We start from the raw sequence: 17289 nt of genomic DNA, 5'->3' as shown, positions 1-17289 counted from the left end.
AGTAATGAATCAAAGGCATTGGTATGAACTCATGTTTAATGTACTACAGACAAATGACTATACACAGAAATACTTATAGATGTGTCTATACAAGGGTTAGTACACATGCATCTATTTCCTTGCTCTGTCAAATGAGAGAGCCTGGAAGCAGGGGACATGCCCAGTGCTCAGATCTCGGTTTCTACCATTCTTCAATAAAAGGAACCAGGGGTTTTTGGAAAAATGGCTGATTCTAGAACTAGAGCAAGAAATATAGATGGGCCTGGAGCATCTTGTTGTAGTAGAAAGTAAGACTCAAACAAACCCCACAGTATGGAAGCCACAGTACAGGAAGCACCGAGAGTAACATTAGAGAAACCTGACAAACCAGGTGATCAACATCAACAGTCAAAAATCATGTTAATAGGATATATCCTTGATATTAGACAATAAGAACAGCACTTTACCTGTTTTTCCTCCCCCAAAATAATAACCCCAGTTTAGTCCCGAGAAAAACATCAATTTCGGTTGAGGAACATCCTACAAAATTTCTGACCAGCATTCCTCAAAACTGTTAAAGTCATTAAAAACAAGGAAATTCTGAGACCTATTCACAGCCAAGATAACAACAAAATGTATGTGGTACCCCGAATGGGATCTTGAAAAAGACTGAGGAGATGTGAACAAATTTGGACGTTAATAATCATTGTATTTCTGCTGCCACTGTAACAAATTACCACAAAAATAGAAGCTTAAAACAAATTTATCTTACAGTTCTGTAGTTGAGAAGTCGGATCTCACCGAGAGCTAAAATCAAGGTTGCACCAGGTACCACTCGCAAGGCCACTCCCTTTACTTGGCTCATGGCCCCGTCCTTCTTCAAAGCCAGCAATGCCAGGACCAGTTCCTCCCACATGCCTCCCTCTGCTTCTCTCTGCAGACTCCCATCTCCAGTTGTGATTACATTGGGCCCACCTGGATAATCCAGGAACTTCTCCCTATTTGAAGATCAGGTGATTGGCATCTATAATTCCACCTGCACCCTAAACTCCCCTTTGTCTCGTAATCGAATATATTCACAGGTTTTAGTCATTACTCTGCCTACCATAATGATGTACTGATACCATTTCATTATATAAGAAACAGTATCACACTAATGTAATAACAGGAGAAGTTGGGTGTGGGGTGTATGAGAACTCTCTATACTATTGTTGCAATTTTTCTGTAAATCTAAAACCGTTCTAAAAAATAAAGTGTTTTTTTTTTTTAAGTGATAAGGAGAGGCCAGTCAGTGTCCACCTGCAGACAAGGACAGTGCAGGGGGAGTGGGGAACTCCATGTCTGTGCAAATGCAAACTGCCTCTGCAGGGACCCAAGGAGGGTTTGGAGCACTTATTAAGGGGGTGAGCCAGGGCACATAGCGTGGAGCCAACCAAAACACAAAGGCAAAAGAAACAGAAGACAACAGGGTCCAGACTGCAGAGAAGACACCAAGCTGGGTGGCAGGGCAGAGAGGGTTCTCGGCAGAAAAATTAATTTGTAAAATGAAAATTCAGGAAAAAAAATTATCCTTAAATTTCTGTTGAATGAGTAAATGAATGAAAAAGGTTAGCATGGCAAAGCAATCCTTCAAAGTTATTAGGAAACGGGGTATGATGTCTGCCAATTTCAAATGGGCCAAAGACAAAAATATACATGTACACATACAAATAAAGTGAATGTATGGCAAAATGTTAACACATGGCTCCTATTAACAGGGTCTATCCCTTCGAAGGGAGGGATGAAGCAACAAGGGCTCTGAGTGGTCAAGATTACACGGGACCTCCCAGGTCCAGCTCCAAACCTATGTCTTCACCCACCCTGGGACTGTTTAAAGACAGGGCAATGATTCTTTTCAGAAATGCTTGAACACCCACCAACCTACACCTCTATCTGCACCCAGACTAACTTTTCTCCCATAAGCTCGAACTGGTGAAGTCATCACTGCATCTCCAGGAATAAATCCCCTGGAAGGCAAGGCCGCTTGCATGGAGTGTTCTGGTTTCCGGTCTGCAACAGCTCCACATGGCTTGTCTGGCACTGCAGGAATCCCCTCCTGGTGTCTCAGGGAGTGTGACACTTCTATTTGCAGGCTATCTGAGTAACAGCTCTGGCTGAGACAGATGTTGAGTGACATGTTTTATAATGAGGACCCAAATAGGGGCCTATGAATAAATAATTTGCTTCTAAGTGTGATAATGCTATGATTCTCTCATTCTGCCTGAGTTTCCTGCTCATTGATGGTACCATGCTTGAGAAGAAATGACAACTACTGACACGAGACAAACAAGGACACTCGCAGAAGCCTTCCCACTGCCTCCTGGTTTTTATAAACTCTATGTTGGGCCTGGTACTTATCATAGGCATCAGTAACAAAGTGCTCTGCTCTTACCAGTAAGAGCACCATAGTATAATAAAACCCATTTAAAAAAAAGAAAAGAAAAAGAAAACAGTGACACCCATTCCCCCACAAAAAGCATTCTAACAAAAGTCAGAAAACCAAGAAACCTAGTCTTTCCCCCTCCCCCCGCAATAAAACAAAAAACAAACAAACAAAAAAACAGGCCTTCCTAATGGCTTTGGGCTTAGAAACAGTACACCTAAGCATTATAGCATGACCAAAAATTCTAGTACTTGAGTAAAGGGTTTCTCATCACCATACACACAAGCTGTCAGTAGTGACAGTACATGCAAAGTACATTGCTCAGTGCCATAACCCACCTGTGTGTGGGAAACCAACTTGGCCTAGAGCTCTGTCTTCATGTCAGGCCTGCTTGGTTTGGCTGTCGTCACTGTTTTGGAGGCTTGGGAGAAAAGGCGAATAAAGAATCAGAATAAAGGGTAAAATTTTCTTTGTGAAAAGTAACAACCGAAAAGGATCACATAAACGCTTTCTACTATCAAAGAGAGAAGATAAATTTCAGGAATCTCTGCATTCCCAATGTGAGAGCCACCTATTCAAAGTAAAATTTCTCACCCAAATTGCTAAACCTTTTATTACAAAGCATTTCATATGATTCTATATACTTTTTGGTGTGAATCACTTATGCATCCCACAAATCTTTAAAACCAGATGACGGTGCTATTTACAGAGAGTGCTGGCAGACAAGAGGGCAAAGCCACAGGGTAACTCCCGTGGGAGGCTCTGGCACCTGATGAGCTCATCTCTGGAGCTAAGAGGATGACACAGGCAGCCCTGTGCCCATCACAGCAGCAAGAGGAAACTGCTAAATCCCCAGCACGAGTCTGTGAGAGAGTGAAGGTCCAGAGTGGAGGACTTCAGGATGTGGCAAGGGAGGAGTTCTGGCCCTGGTTCTTGAGAAGGGAACAGGAAGCCACCAGGACCTCATTTGCACGGCGCATCCTAGATTCCTGGGAACAGGACAGCCACGCAGTGACCCACTGCTTTCTCAGAGAACCAGGAGAGGATAGTGGGTGCAGCTGCTAGCTTTGGTCAGCCAGGAGTTACACTGCTAGACTGTCCTATTCACACTGGTCTTAAAGGAGAACATTTTTTTGTCTTCACTCAAAAACTGAGAATTCTCTATTGGGTATAGTTTCAGTCTTCCAAGATGAAGAGTTCTGGGGTGGACAGTGGTGATGGCTGCACGACAATGTCAGTATATTTAATAGAACTGAACTAACTAGACACTTAAAAATAGTTGACAGTCACTTCTATGTGTATTTTACCACAATTTTTTTTAAATTGTAAAAATTCTAATGGTCAGAAATTTTTGCAGTTGGGTCCCTAAAGTTAATATAAAAATAACATTTCCTAGCCCCAAGATATGAATCATAAATGCAACTGAACATAAACATGCTCTCGGTCCATACCGCTAAACCCTGACACATTCTTCTAGTTGCCCCATAAATAACCCTTGGTTGGGGACCAAGCTGTCTGCTTTGGTTCAGACCAAATGTATAGATCCTGTTGGAGTTAACTCCAAGCAGGGTGACGTAATGCTCAAAATGCGTGACAGCAAGAATCTTGCACTGAAACACCATCATGACAGCCAGTTATGACACTGTGACTGCCCTGCCTTACGGATGGACCCATGTTGCTGTGGCTATAACCGAAGGGGACCAAAGTTTGCCATCATAAAGATGTCTTTTGAGATATTGGTTTTAGGTTGGTTCTGAAGAAACAAAAGGCTCAGAAAGAACCTTTAACTCTCCCCCTTTCCTGCCCAAGAGACTGATGGAAAAACCTGCTTCAGGAAGGAAATCTGAAGATATTCACTTTAGCCTAATTTGAATTAAGGATGGCAGATAGGAAGGCACCAAGCAGGGGCCTGGTAGCAAGATCACCCCATGTCCCCACTGAAGCAAAAATCTGCCTGCCATGTGTATTCTGCTCTTCCCCAATTACCTGTAAATTCTCCCATTCTCACTTCAGAAACCTAATGCCATTCCCCACTATTCTCCTTTGTCTAAAACGACATATATACTCATTTTGCCTATTTTTGGAATTTTCATTTATGTGAATTCCCCATGCACACATATTAAAATTTAATTTTCTCATGTTAACTGTCTGTTAATTTGATCAGCCTAGCTAAAAGACCTTAGAAGGTGGGAGAAAAAACTTTTTTAGCCTCCACACAATGAATGTTATTCTAAAAATTCCCCAGCATTTCTATCCTCTTGGCTGTCTACTTACCTGGACTTTTGGCAGGGTGACCACACAGAGCAGTTAGATTCAGACTCTTGTAGGGATGATGCAAGGTTATTAAATGAAAGGCAAGGCCCACAGTAAGAGAAGAAAACTAAGACTCGATACCTACCTTGGCTTTAAGATCCGATACAAGTCTTCCAAAGAAACACCAGTGGCCAGGGACATTTGGGGTGGACAGGGATAGACACCTGCTCCACCTCCACTGCAAAGCCCAGCACAATCCGGGTTGCTCACAGCTCCCCCTGGACACCATTAAGCCATTCTATGAAATGGGCCCTGACTATTCCAGGCCTGCTTACTCACCTCCTGATGGTTCCACCCCATGCCAACCTGCTCTCCCCATGCTGGTTGGCTCTTTCCAAATACCTCATTGTCACTTATTTTTTTATGTACAAAAACCTGTACATAATTAATGTATACAACTCGCTGAGTTGGAAGTACACACCCATGAAATCATCACCGCTATGTATACCGTAAACATGTCCATCGCCGCCAAGTTTCCTCCTATCCTTTCACCTATCATTATTATTATTACTACTAACATATACATATAATGTTGTGACAAAAACATTTACCATGAGGGCTATCCCCTTAGCAAATGTTTCAGTGTATGACACAACACCGTTCACTACAGGCTCTGGGCTGTACAGTAGATCTGCATGAAGAATTTCTCTTGTTTCACCAAAACTTTGTGCCCTTTCTCCTACTTTTCCCTCCCTTCTCCCAGCCCTGGCAACTACCATTCCACTCTTGGCTTCTCTGAGTTTGACTACTTTAGATTAATTATATAAGCAGTACCATGTAGTACTTGTCCTTCTGTAACTGGCTTCCTTCACTTAACATAATGTCCTCAAGGTTCATCCATGTTGTCACAAATGGCAGGATTTCCTTCTTTTTCAAGGCTCTGTCACCCTTTTTAATCCCAAATCTTCCTCCCCCAGATTCCTACTCTGTGAAGCCTAGAAAAACAAGTTGCAACATTACATTATCCTGACCCAGCTGCAGGCAATTATAACAACAGAAACTGTACTCCCCTGCCAGCTTCTCCTAATTCAAAAGAACCAAATTCCTTTGGCAAAACATTTCTAATCTCCTGATTTTGTTGGGAAGCTACCTGCCTTGGGTCAAGTATTTTAATAGCCTGCTGCACTCTGGTACCTATAGACTGCAACTGGAGACTTCCCATTTGAGACGAAATCATTTATCACTTTTGATGTCCCATTTTAAACAAGCCCTCAAGGTATTATCTATACTCCCAGAATCACATTAGGAGAACCAGTCATAAAGAATATCCTTTCCAAATATCTTCCCTAAAAAAATAAGGCCTAGTCTTAATTTGTCCTCCTAAAGCAATCTGCTTTTTTTTCTTGATTAAAAAGTGAATAATTTTTGCTGTAGAAAATTGGAGACATATTTAAAAGCACAAAGAGGAAAAACTTATCTCACACCTTGCCATTTAACAATAACCTGTGATATGCATACTTACAGCCTCGTTGCTAACTAGTCATGGATTTAGACTATTGGGTTCCCACACTGGGGATACTGAGGATAGGAAGTAAAAAACAAGACTGAACATGAAATTCAAAGAATTCTGCTTTCATTCTCAGAGAGTTGCAGAAAAGCTGTTAAACTTGTTCAACAATTCACACGTGGTGGGCAAACCAAATTTAATCATAAGCACAGCCTGCCACCTGATAGCACCTTATGCTGTTACAGCCACAATTCTTCCTCCACCCTGCACACCACGCTTTTGTTTATGGCCCTGTACATAATTAAAGGCAAGAAATGGAGCTTGGAGGCATTCAAGGATCACAGAAAAATAAGTAATATAAAGCAATAGCGCCTCCTTTGCAGAATAGAAATCAATAGGAGAGTCAAAAGGATCAGGGAAACAAGACATATTTCCACGGGCTCAAGTTCAAAATAAAAGAGTATCTTGGTGGATTGCAGCTCCTCACATGGAGAGGGCCCCCTGGGAGCCTGTAAAACTGCAAACAAGTCTTACAAAAGGGATAAGTCTGCCTGTTTCATCAGCTTACCAAGCTACATGCATTTCAATATGGCAGCTTGTGTGCAATTTTTAAAACACACTTTTACCGAACACTTACTACGTGCCAGGCACACTTTAGTTTGATGAATCCTTCCCCAGAAGAAAGTATTCTCAGCATTTACAAATTGCAGCCAGTGAGGCCACAGTGGGTTCCTCTCATCTCAAAAGTGTGCAGGTACACCAAAATACGCTTGTATTAGCTCATCCATGTCAGCACAACTATTTACAATACCCTTCACTACCTTTGCAATAAATCCCATACTTATCTCTGACTTTCACTTCAACACTTTTGTACTTGATAATAGTCTTTTCAGGCATCAAATTATATCTAACTTGCTACAACTAAATGTTATCAACGAAATGTCTATAACCTACAGGAGCTTTTCTTACTGTAAGTGAATGTATAAGAAGACAAAGGGTAAAGGCAAGAATCCTTTATCAGTTCCCAACACCTGGTATACCTGGCTCCAGGTGTGCCCTTAAAAATCATTTTTTAACAAAACTTCTGAATAAAATAAAATCAAAGACCATGGTTCTTTAAGCTCACTAGAAGGAAACTGTTTCTCCATGTGCTGGAGTTTTGTTCACTGTGGATTCTGATCTTGAAATCTGATTACTCAAAGTCTGCCATCTGTCTTGCAACACATCGACAGTTGCATAGCTCTGTTACAAAACTCTACTAATCTTATCTTAGACTAGCCAGAAGGTAAGTGTTTCAGTAACTAAATTTACTTCAGGGATTAAGTAGATTTACTCAGTTTTTGTTTTGTTTTGTTGTTTTAAGCACAGAAGTCTCAGCTTGCACCGAATGTGTACTCTGAGATGCTGAGCCATCTCTTCTGGAGGGTCATACAGATGGGAATTTAACCATTAATTCAGGAAAGCAGAAAAAGTAGGGGAGAGCAGGGCAAGCTAGGGAGCAAGGAAAACACATCACCTCTCTAAGAACAGGTGCTCCATCCCCTGGAAACAGGAAGTGAATTTACTCCACTTGCCCACGGTCTGCCTTCTTCATCAGGTGACATTATTATAGACCTGGTCTGTGACAAGCTGCCAGTCCACTATTGTTTCATAGAACCTATTGTCAACTTCAGGTCCCAAGAAAGTCTCGGACAAGGGCTCAGCCATGTGTTAGTCATGACAGGGTCCAACGCAGAACCATGGAATAAAGGGAGAAAGGATAAAATGACAGCTTGTCCCTGTCTCTAAGGCTATCGCATGACATGGGAATGGTGGTCACCTGACCTGTCTTTAGAAAATCTTTTCTTCTGAACTCAACATGCACATCTGCCAACATCCACAGGCAGAGAACCTGTGGGAGAAAAGCAAACTTAGGGCCGGTAATTGGGGGAAAAAATCAAATCAAATGAAAATTTAATAAGATGGAATGGAGGAGCCTTAGCAGCAGCCATTTCTTCCTCAGACTCATGGACGACTCTTTATTACAGGGAGTTTTCTCCTGGGAATATAGATCTTGAAATCTCACAGTTCAAAGCCTTCCATTTAGGAAAAGTTGTTGCAGGCTTTAAGACTCGATCCTGGAGACACGCCAGTGCACACAGTACTTGTTGGCAAAACACACTGACGTTTATTCTGCAGACTGTGTCCAGCAGTCATGATGGAAACAGGCCATCTCCAGACCTGGCTCTTCCGGTCAGGCACCTTTGTGCTTCAGAGGCCAGTCACCAGTAGAAACCGGGTAAAGTCCTTGTTACATAAGGCTGACAACAAAAAGATCCCAGGAAACAAGCAACTTTCAGCAGCATGTTGGTTTGCTAAGCTCTAAAAAGCTTCTCTTGAGATCATGTGAGAGAATTTTAAGGTGTCTGAGCAAAAAGAATGGAAATTAAAATAAATAAAAGAAAAATCCCCACTTAATCCCACCACTTCTCCAAATCAAACTTCATGTTTCCATGCTTCCTTCTCATGAACAGGTAATATTTATTTCATTGAGAAAGGTGAAGAGGACAGAGATGTAGTCTCTTAGTACTTGACTGGTTTCCTGGTGCTAGGTAATGGCCCCAGGGCCCAGAGAAGGCCCAAAAGACTTATGGACCCCATTCCACAGGAAGCCCAAAGAACCCCAAAATCGGTCTAAGCTAAGGAAGTTGTATGTTGTTCTGGAGTCACAAGGCCCAGGGTTCAAATCCTAACTCCATCTTTTATTAGCTGTGTGGCTTAGATAAGCACCCTCACCTCTGTCAGCCTTAGCTGCCTCATCTGTCCAACCAGGACTGCATGGATAGTAAACAGAATGAGCAAATCGCCTGGGCCCTGCACCTGTTATAGATTGAATTGTGTCCCCCACTAAAAAAGGTGTTGAAGTGCTGACCCCCAGCACCTCAGAATGTGACCTTATTTGGAAATAAGGTCCTTACAGCTGTAATCAGTTAAGATGTACTCACACTGGAGTAGGTACGATAGGCCCCCTTACCTGATATAACTTGTGTCCTCATGAGAAGACAGCCAGACAAGGGAGAATACCACATGACAACAAAGGCAGAGGTTGGAGCTGTGGAGCTGCAAGGAACCCCAAAGGTTTCCAGCCACCACCAGAAGTGAGGAAGGGGGAAGGGAGGACGCCCCTATGGATTTCAGAGGGAGCATGGCCTGCTGACTTCTTGATTTTGGACTTCAAGTCCCCAGAACTGTTGTTCTGATGTTTTAAGCAACTTAGTTTGTGGTTCTTTGTTACGACAGCCCTAGGACACTGATATACTGCCCCACCCAGGAGACTTCCTGGTGACTCCCGCACACAAGCACAGAGAGTGAGAGCTCCAAATATATCCAGAAAGGGCTCTCCATGACCTCCCACAACACACTGACCATCTCCCCCAATGAGCCTTCTGGACCCAGACTGGATTTCATAACCAATCTCTACTTACTGGTTGTCAGTATTATTTGTTTCACTTATTGCCTTGGCCTGTCGATAATCTAAGTACAGCAAAAAACAGATTCAGGAGGAGGCACCCATACATTCAAAGTCCATGTCGCTTATTTAGAGGGAAAACAGTTTTTGAGGCTTTAGAAGAATGAAGTCCTCAGAACTGCCATGTAGGGACAGGGGTAGCCAACTCCTACAAGGAAACTGAGCAGTCTGCTCTTAATAACTTCCTTAGCATTAACGTGAACACAATGCTTATTTGCCGAATTTCCTGAAACAGGCAATGTTACTCTTAATATGTTCATCTTCGGTCACAGTCACGCAACAGTGGGGACCAAGCCCACTCAATGTGGGGGGCTCTCACTGCTCCCGGAAACAGGGTCCCCAGGCCTTTCTAAGGCTCCTTGGGAGCCTCTCATGTTCTGAGGTGTGGAGAGCCAATTACCAAAAAACGCATGTTTTCCCACAGCTGGTCCACAGCCCCCATGGGAAGCCCCCTCCAGCCTGAGATGACTGAGGAGAAAGGAAGGTGAGATGCAAACCTTATTAGACACAGATTACTTCACGTCTGTCACCTGCCCGCCCCCCGCACCTCTCAAGCCCCATGGCCTTCCCCACCCAAGTGTCCCTTTCTACCCCCATGTAGCCCCCTTACTACCAGCCTCAGAAGAGACGCGAGCCCCTCCACGTGTGGTCCTGCCACTCCCCCGCTGGACATGGGTGCACTAACCACTCCTCTCATCTCTCCCTTGGGCAGGAGTCCTCCCAAACTTTGGTTTCAATGCAGTCACCGGGGGCACTTCCAAAATAAGGATGCCTGGGCCCCACCCAGAGGCTGGTGTAATTGGTCCAGGTGCTGTTCCAAGCTCTTCTACGATTCTAACACACAGGCAAGATGGAGAGCCACCAGTCCAGGACACGCTCTTGCCCCTTCCCTAAGGCTCTTGTCCCTGCTGTTTGCTCTTGGGCTGCTCTTCCATTTCTCTAGCTGCTTCTACCTTGAAAGTTACAGGAAAACAAAAGGCACCTGAACCCTCTTTCTTCTTTATCTGGCCACCATCTAGACAATTCTTCTATAGCAGGTCCCTGAAAGAACACTGAACATTTCCTTGGACACATCACTCATTCCAGGACAAGGGTGACATGAAAACCCACCCTCACTATCTTATCCACATATAATGAGGATCACCCCTACCCTTCTGCCTCCTCAGGCACTGGTCCCAACTCAAATCACCTCTCCGGCACCCTCAGGGACAGGCTGACCTGCATGCATCCAGCACTAGAATCCCCTGAGGAGCTCTTAAAATCCTAACGCAGAGATGCAGTGGTCTATGTGGCCTAGATTGGGGGCTACTGAAAACTCTCCAGGCTCTTGAACCACTGGCTCTATCATATTATTTGCACATAAGCAGGGCCCTTTGCCATCTGATGGAGCTGCCCAGTAAAATCTGCATAAGAGAACATAAAGTACAGGTAAGAATAAACCAACCCACAACAGCCAAGATAAGGAAGCAACCTAAGCATACACCAATGGGTGAACCAATAAAGAAGATATGGTATATATATACTCTGAAATATTATTCAGCCATGAGAGAGAAGGAAACCCTGCCATTGGCGATGATATGAATACACCTTGAGGGCATTATGTTAAGTGAGATTAGTCAGAGAAAGACAAATACTGTACCATCTCACTTATATGTGAAATCTAAAAAAGCTGACCTGGTAAAAACAGAGAACAGAATGGTGGTTGCCAGGGACTGGGGGCTGGGGACATGGGGAGGTGTTGTTTAAGGGCACAAACTTACAACAAGTAGATAAATTTGTCCTGGAGATCTAATGCACATCACAGTAATTACAGACAACAACACTGTAGTATAAACTTTGAAGTTGCTAAGAGACTAGAACTTAACTGTCCCACTACAAAATTATGTGACATGATAGAGGTGTTAGCTAATCCTATGGTGGTCATCATACTGTAATATATAAATGTATCAGTTCAGTATACTGAACACCTTAAATTTACACAATGTTATATGTGAATTACATCTCAATTAAAAAAAAAAAAGAATAAGCCAAACCACATTTAGGAGAAAACCATCTGTCAGTCTCCTTAGTAAAGTAACTAAAATCGAAACAGAAGGCCTGTACAAGTATGCCAATCTCAGGTTCAACCTGGCAGCAGAAATGCCGGAAAGAAATAAAGTCCCACGAAAGCTCCAGACAGACCCAAGGACATGATGAGCAGCTGACTGATATATGACCCTAACAAGAGCTTGTTTGCAGGCACCCGCCAGGGCACCTGCATTTGGTCTTCAGAAAGAAGGTGTTTGGAGGGCATGCATGCGCGTGCGCACACACACATACACTCACACACACTCGTACACCTGGCAGAACTTCTGAATGGGGCAGTTACACCTTAATGCTTAGAAGCTGATTCCTATTATTATAGTTAAGTGTAGCAATCCATGAAGGTTTTCTTTAATTTTTTTAGCTGCTTAGCCCCTTTGAAATTCAGCGGCCCAGAAATACTGAACTCACAAGTTACGTGACACTGAAGAGCCTAACTTAACAGACTCTGTGACAGAGCAAACCTCCATCTCTCTCAGTGGAATCCAGTAAAACATGTTAAATCACCAAAAAATTAATTTGAGGGGAAAGGAAAAAAGAGGAAAACAATTCCAAAGAGCCTTATTAAAAATATAAAGCAGTACTGTATTCTATCCTTTGTAACATGGTTATCAGCTATGCCTCTGTGAACGCAAGCCATTGCAGTCCCCACCCCTATGCTGTGGATATTGATACTGCTGTCATCAGCTAGCATACATCACACATATAGTATGTGCGAGGGACTGCAACAAGCTCTCCCCACTCGTCTCCTCTGTTTAAGCCTCGCTACCCTCTGGTGGGCATGGTTTTGTCTCCAAGACTCAGAGAGGTTATATAGCTGGTGTAAGGTCACACAGCAAATGAGTGAGGAAGGAAGTGGGACTCACATCCAGAGAAGTCACCCCCAAACCAGCCTGTCTTACCCTTTATGAGACTGGCAAACTGTGCTTCTAAAAGGACCAATTCATGTTCCCAGCAGGGAGATCAGAGTAGTGACACAGGGCCCTCACACAGCAGGCCACTTGCTGAATGAAGAATCCTTGACAGGAGTGGGTGGGCTCCACAGAGTCTGCACTGGACAGTCACATCACCAGAGCAGGAAAGATTGTTTCATCAGAAACATCTACTCACCCCATGCCATCACATAATGCCTTCGCCCTGGGGAGCTATCATCTGCACCCTTAAGTCCTTAGGGGGAAAAGTGCCTTAATGGAGCCCACACTTGGCCCCTACAACCGATGGGTACACCATGCTTCTGGGCCAGGCTGAATTCTTGAACTGAGCCATGAGCCAAGCACTCACTCAACCCTCCTACTCAGCCAAGCACATCTATCAATCTCAGGCTGGCTCTTGAGGCAAGGATTCCATATGGGGCAAATAACTAGGAACACTGTGCTTACAGGACAACACATGAAATCAAGTTGCCTGCAGCAGGGTAAGCTCTCAACATCACCCAGGACTGTCCCACCAAGGGGATGATGAAAAGGGATGCATATGTGCACTATACAAAGCTACAAGTAGATAACATCGTAAAAGATGGAAAAAACCTTCCGAGCAGACAGGTAGTGTGCTTAGGACCATCCAGCAGAAACACAGGTCCAAATTCATCCCTACACGCACATATTTTAAGCACTGGCCTTTAGAAAGACTCTAAACAGACCTTGTAACCCTGCCCCATTAGAGTGCTGGCAATGCAGTGGAAGAACAGACTATTCTTTACTTCCTACCTATATGACCATGAGCGTCACTGTTTTAATAGTTGGCAAAATCTAATATTAAGTGTCAAGAAAAGTTGAGAAACAGGGAGTGACACAGATCACCTCTCCAGTTTCAGGTTCCTCATCCATAACATGAGGGTCCGACTTGCTCACAGACAGACCTGAGCTGAGGATAAAGAATGAGCACATGCTTCAAAATGCCAGCGATGATGCGAGGCCACTGTGATGGCAGCCCCCAGGCAGCCTGGGTAGGACAGCACTTCAGGGGCACGCACATGAAGTAGCTGTCAATGCAGAACTCAGGAGACAGGCTGAGCAAATCATGGCACGAACACAAAATATATTTGTGACACATTTTCCACGGCTATTATTGTTAAGTGAAAAATGATACAAAACTGCATATACAGTATGAGCTCAATTATATAAATAAGATACATGAAGAAAGCTGGAAAACTGTTACAAGAAGATGAACTGTGGGACAATGGGCCGCTTCCTTTTTTATATTTTTCTAATTTTCTACTATTAGTATTTACTAGATCATGGGAGAAAGCATCGTTACAAAAAATGTTTGTAATATTTTGTTTTCTAATTTAATGAACAAAATTATGACCAGGAAGTTTTTTTAAAGAATACCATATTGAGTGTGTTGTCAAATTTACCTTCCGGGATAGCCAGCTCCCATGATAGCACATGACATAATGTTGTACATGGAACCAGGATGAACTTCCAAACCAGTCAAGATTCTTCTAATCGTTAAAGGCTTTAAAATAAACTCTTAAAACAAAACAGTACCCCCCAAAATTTGAAGAGCAGGCCACCTGTGCTTTTCACCAGTGCATAGTTTTTGCAGCATGCCTCAGCCCTTACCTGGGGGCCAACTGTTTGTCAGTGGGTAAAATGCGTTTTGCCACAGCCAGAAATACATACTTGTATGGTGCTGTTTGTTGGACGAAATATCAGCCTGAGCAGGTCAGTATACAGCCGCAAATAAAAGGCGAGAGGCATAGGAAAATGTCAAGGCAGCACCTGTGTTCACTAGAACACACAGGGTCACACCTTGTGAATATATAAAACAGCAGGAGAGTCAGAGATGGACAGCAGGTGCCAGAGGGAGCAAATAGTATGAAAGCCATGAGATAGTGTGACATGTAGGGGTGTTGGGGCTGTAACTAAGGCTAATGTGCATAGTCACACTAGCAGGGCTCAGTGTATATATGGCCTCAGAGATATCGGGGAGCCTCTGCTCTAGAAGTACACTTTTGAGAATGTTCCAAAACTAGTGCACAGGCCCCCTATGACCTGTGAAAACTGTGTTTTCGAGCTTCGTTCACGCTCTAATTCTAACCACTACTCCTGAGAGAGATTTTACCACTCCTGTGTGGTATTACATTGTTACCATTGCAGGTCTACCTTATAAAAGAGCAAGATTCACTCCTTTGATGGACACCTGGTTGTTTAGATTCATCAAGGTGTTCATGGAGTGAGAACTGGAACCCTGAGCCCCCCACAGGCCAGAGGACACCTTCCTCTCACAGCCATCCTATCCAGCACCTTATAAACATGGTCGGAGGCTGCCAGTAACAGGAGAGGAGGTGGAGGATTTATTGTAATCTCCAACAAATAGATTAATTCAAATCTCTTTTTTTCTTTTACACACATTTAAGAAAGTATTTTCATCATTACATAAATACAGAATTTATGCGCTGTGTGTCTAAGAAAAGTTCATTTGATATTTCAAGGCTCTATTAAAAATACTTTCCTAAAAATTTCCTAAAAATCATTGCCAAAGAGTCCATAACGGTTGTTTGTAGGCCAAACAAGATTAAACACAACCACCTTTCCATTCCCCAAGTTCAAAAATACACTGAAAACCAACTCTTCACATTTAAGGAAAAGCTTCATGTTAATTCAATATGCAGTTGACATGGGTTTGAACTGCACTGGTACACTCACATACATTTTTTTTCAATAAATATATTGGAAAATTTTTGGAGATTTTAGACAATTTGAAAAAACTCACAGACAAACCTTACGATTTTCTTAATAACATGTCCTTTTCTCTAGCTTACTTTATTGTAAAAATACAGTATAAAATATTGAAATATACAAAAATATATGTCAATCAACTATTTAGCAGTAAGCCTTCTGGTCAATAGTAGGCTATTGTAAACTTTTGGAGGAGTCAAAAGTCATATGTGGATTTTCACCTATGTTGGGGGTCAGCACCCCCAACCCCCACATTGTTCAAAGGTCAACTGTATATTCATTTTCTGAAGTGAGTGAACAGACTTGGCAAGAATTTTAAGTAAATCTCAGTTGACAAAAGGTGAGCTAGTTATTCCCCAAGAGAAGAGAACACCATAACTGCAACCCTGCCAGAGGCCAGGCTGAATCTGAGGACCAGATTCCATTCAACCTTTCTTTCCAACCTTCTCAAGGACATCGTCCCTGTTGTGGTACTCAGCCCAGGTCTGCTAGTTGCCAGGAGTGCTGGCAGTTTTTTACTTAGCCGTGGAAAAATTCCTACAACCAGAGCGTCTCGGAGGACCAAGTGGGCAAGATGTGGCAGGGCTTTCCCACACAGTAGGACAAGACAAGTATCCCCCATCAGAGACTCAGAGCTTCATCGTCTCACGTGCCTTATAGATCAGCTCTTCAATACGTGAACTATCTCACAGATGAACAATACACTAGAATGAAATCTTTCCATTTGTGACAACATAGATGGATTTAGAGAGGATTGTGCTAAGTGAAAGTCAACAGAGAAAAACAAACATCATGTGATTTCACTTACATGTAGAATCTAAAACAAAATAAACAAAACAGAAACAAACTCATAGATATTGAGAACAAATTCATGGTTGCCAGATGGGAGGGGTGCTGGGGGGATAAGTAAAAAAGGGGAAGGGGTAAAGAAGTACATATTGCCACATATAAAAACAATCACAGGAATGTAAAGTACAGCCTAGGGAACATAGTCAATAATATTTTAATAACTATGTATGGTGTCAGGTAGGTCCTAGACTTATCACTTCATAAATTATATGTCTAATCACTATGCTGTCCACCCAAAACTAAAATAATATTGAATGTCAACTGTAGTTGAAAAAAATTTTTTAATTAAGAAAAAAACAATACAGATTACTAAGGAATAGATTTGTGACATTTGTGTGCAAATTAATTTCCTCTGAGCAAATGATATTTTTATGCCTATTTAAAAAACAAGCAGTCTCCATGACAGATGCATTCATCATCCAAACAATCGAGCAGCCTTCCGGCCACCTCTCTCTGCCCAAAGCCAGTCCCAGCCAGCAAGCTCTGTTGATAACATAGCATTTCCAGAGCACGTGGGGCACCCGGGCCAAGGTTCAGATTTTGCAAACACAGCCCCACATTCCTGGACCTGCGACTCACAGCCACTCCTTTCTAAGAGTAGACAAGATGAGCCATTAAAGAAAAATCTCAGAGAACATCCCATTTTCCACATATCATGCATCCAGACTTGAACATCACATTTTTACAGATTTATTAAACATCTGCGAAGTCAGAAACTTGAGGAAATATACATAGACATTCAAAGAAAAGCTTCCTTCCAGAAGTTTTATTTCCACAAAGCATGGTAGATTCTAATCTACTGAAATCTAATTTATTTTAAAAATTCTTATTTTTAATCCAAAGAAAGTCCTGCCTTTAATTCCAGTGATCCTCTGCAAAAAGCACCCCAAACCACAAGCCCTCAAGACCAGAAATAAGTCATGTTAGGCAGTGTTTCCTGTCTTTTTACACCTATAATAGTGTGAAACAGCTTGAAGTATAGCAGTTTTTATGGTGCAGCACTATG

At 42.7% G+C, this 17289-nt stretch overlaps 1 protein-coding gene across 7 annotated transcripts in view; it reads right to left on the bottom strand.

Annotated features, from left to right (window-relative positions):
- TBC1D8 (TBC1 domain family member 8) overlaps window positions 1-17289 on the bottom strand; it is a 96777-nt gene that overhangs the window by 62546 nt on the left and 16942 nt on the right. Inside the window, exon 2 of one of the 7 annotated variants that reach the window (XM_039867086.1) lies at window positions 2740-2822. The exons of the other annotated variants lie outside the window; for them this stretch is intronic. The gene's annotated coding sequence lies outside the window, so the exon portion shown is untranslated. The remainder of the gene's footprint in view (window positions 1-2739; window positions 2823-17289) is intronic. 7 annotated transcript variants of the gene reach the window in all.

This window comes from Pteropus medius, unplaced genomic scaffold, assembly GCF_902729225.1.
Source record: "Pteropus medius unplaced genomic scaffold, Ma_sr-lr_union100, whole genome shotgun sequence".
Lineage (NCBI taxonomy): Eukaryota > Metazoa > Chordata > Mammalia > Chiroptera > Pteropodidae > Pteropus > Pteropus medius.
The sequence above is the reverse complement of the archived record's forward strand: the minus strand, read 5'-3'. Positions and strand labels throughout refer to the sequence as shown.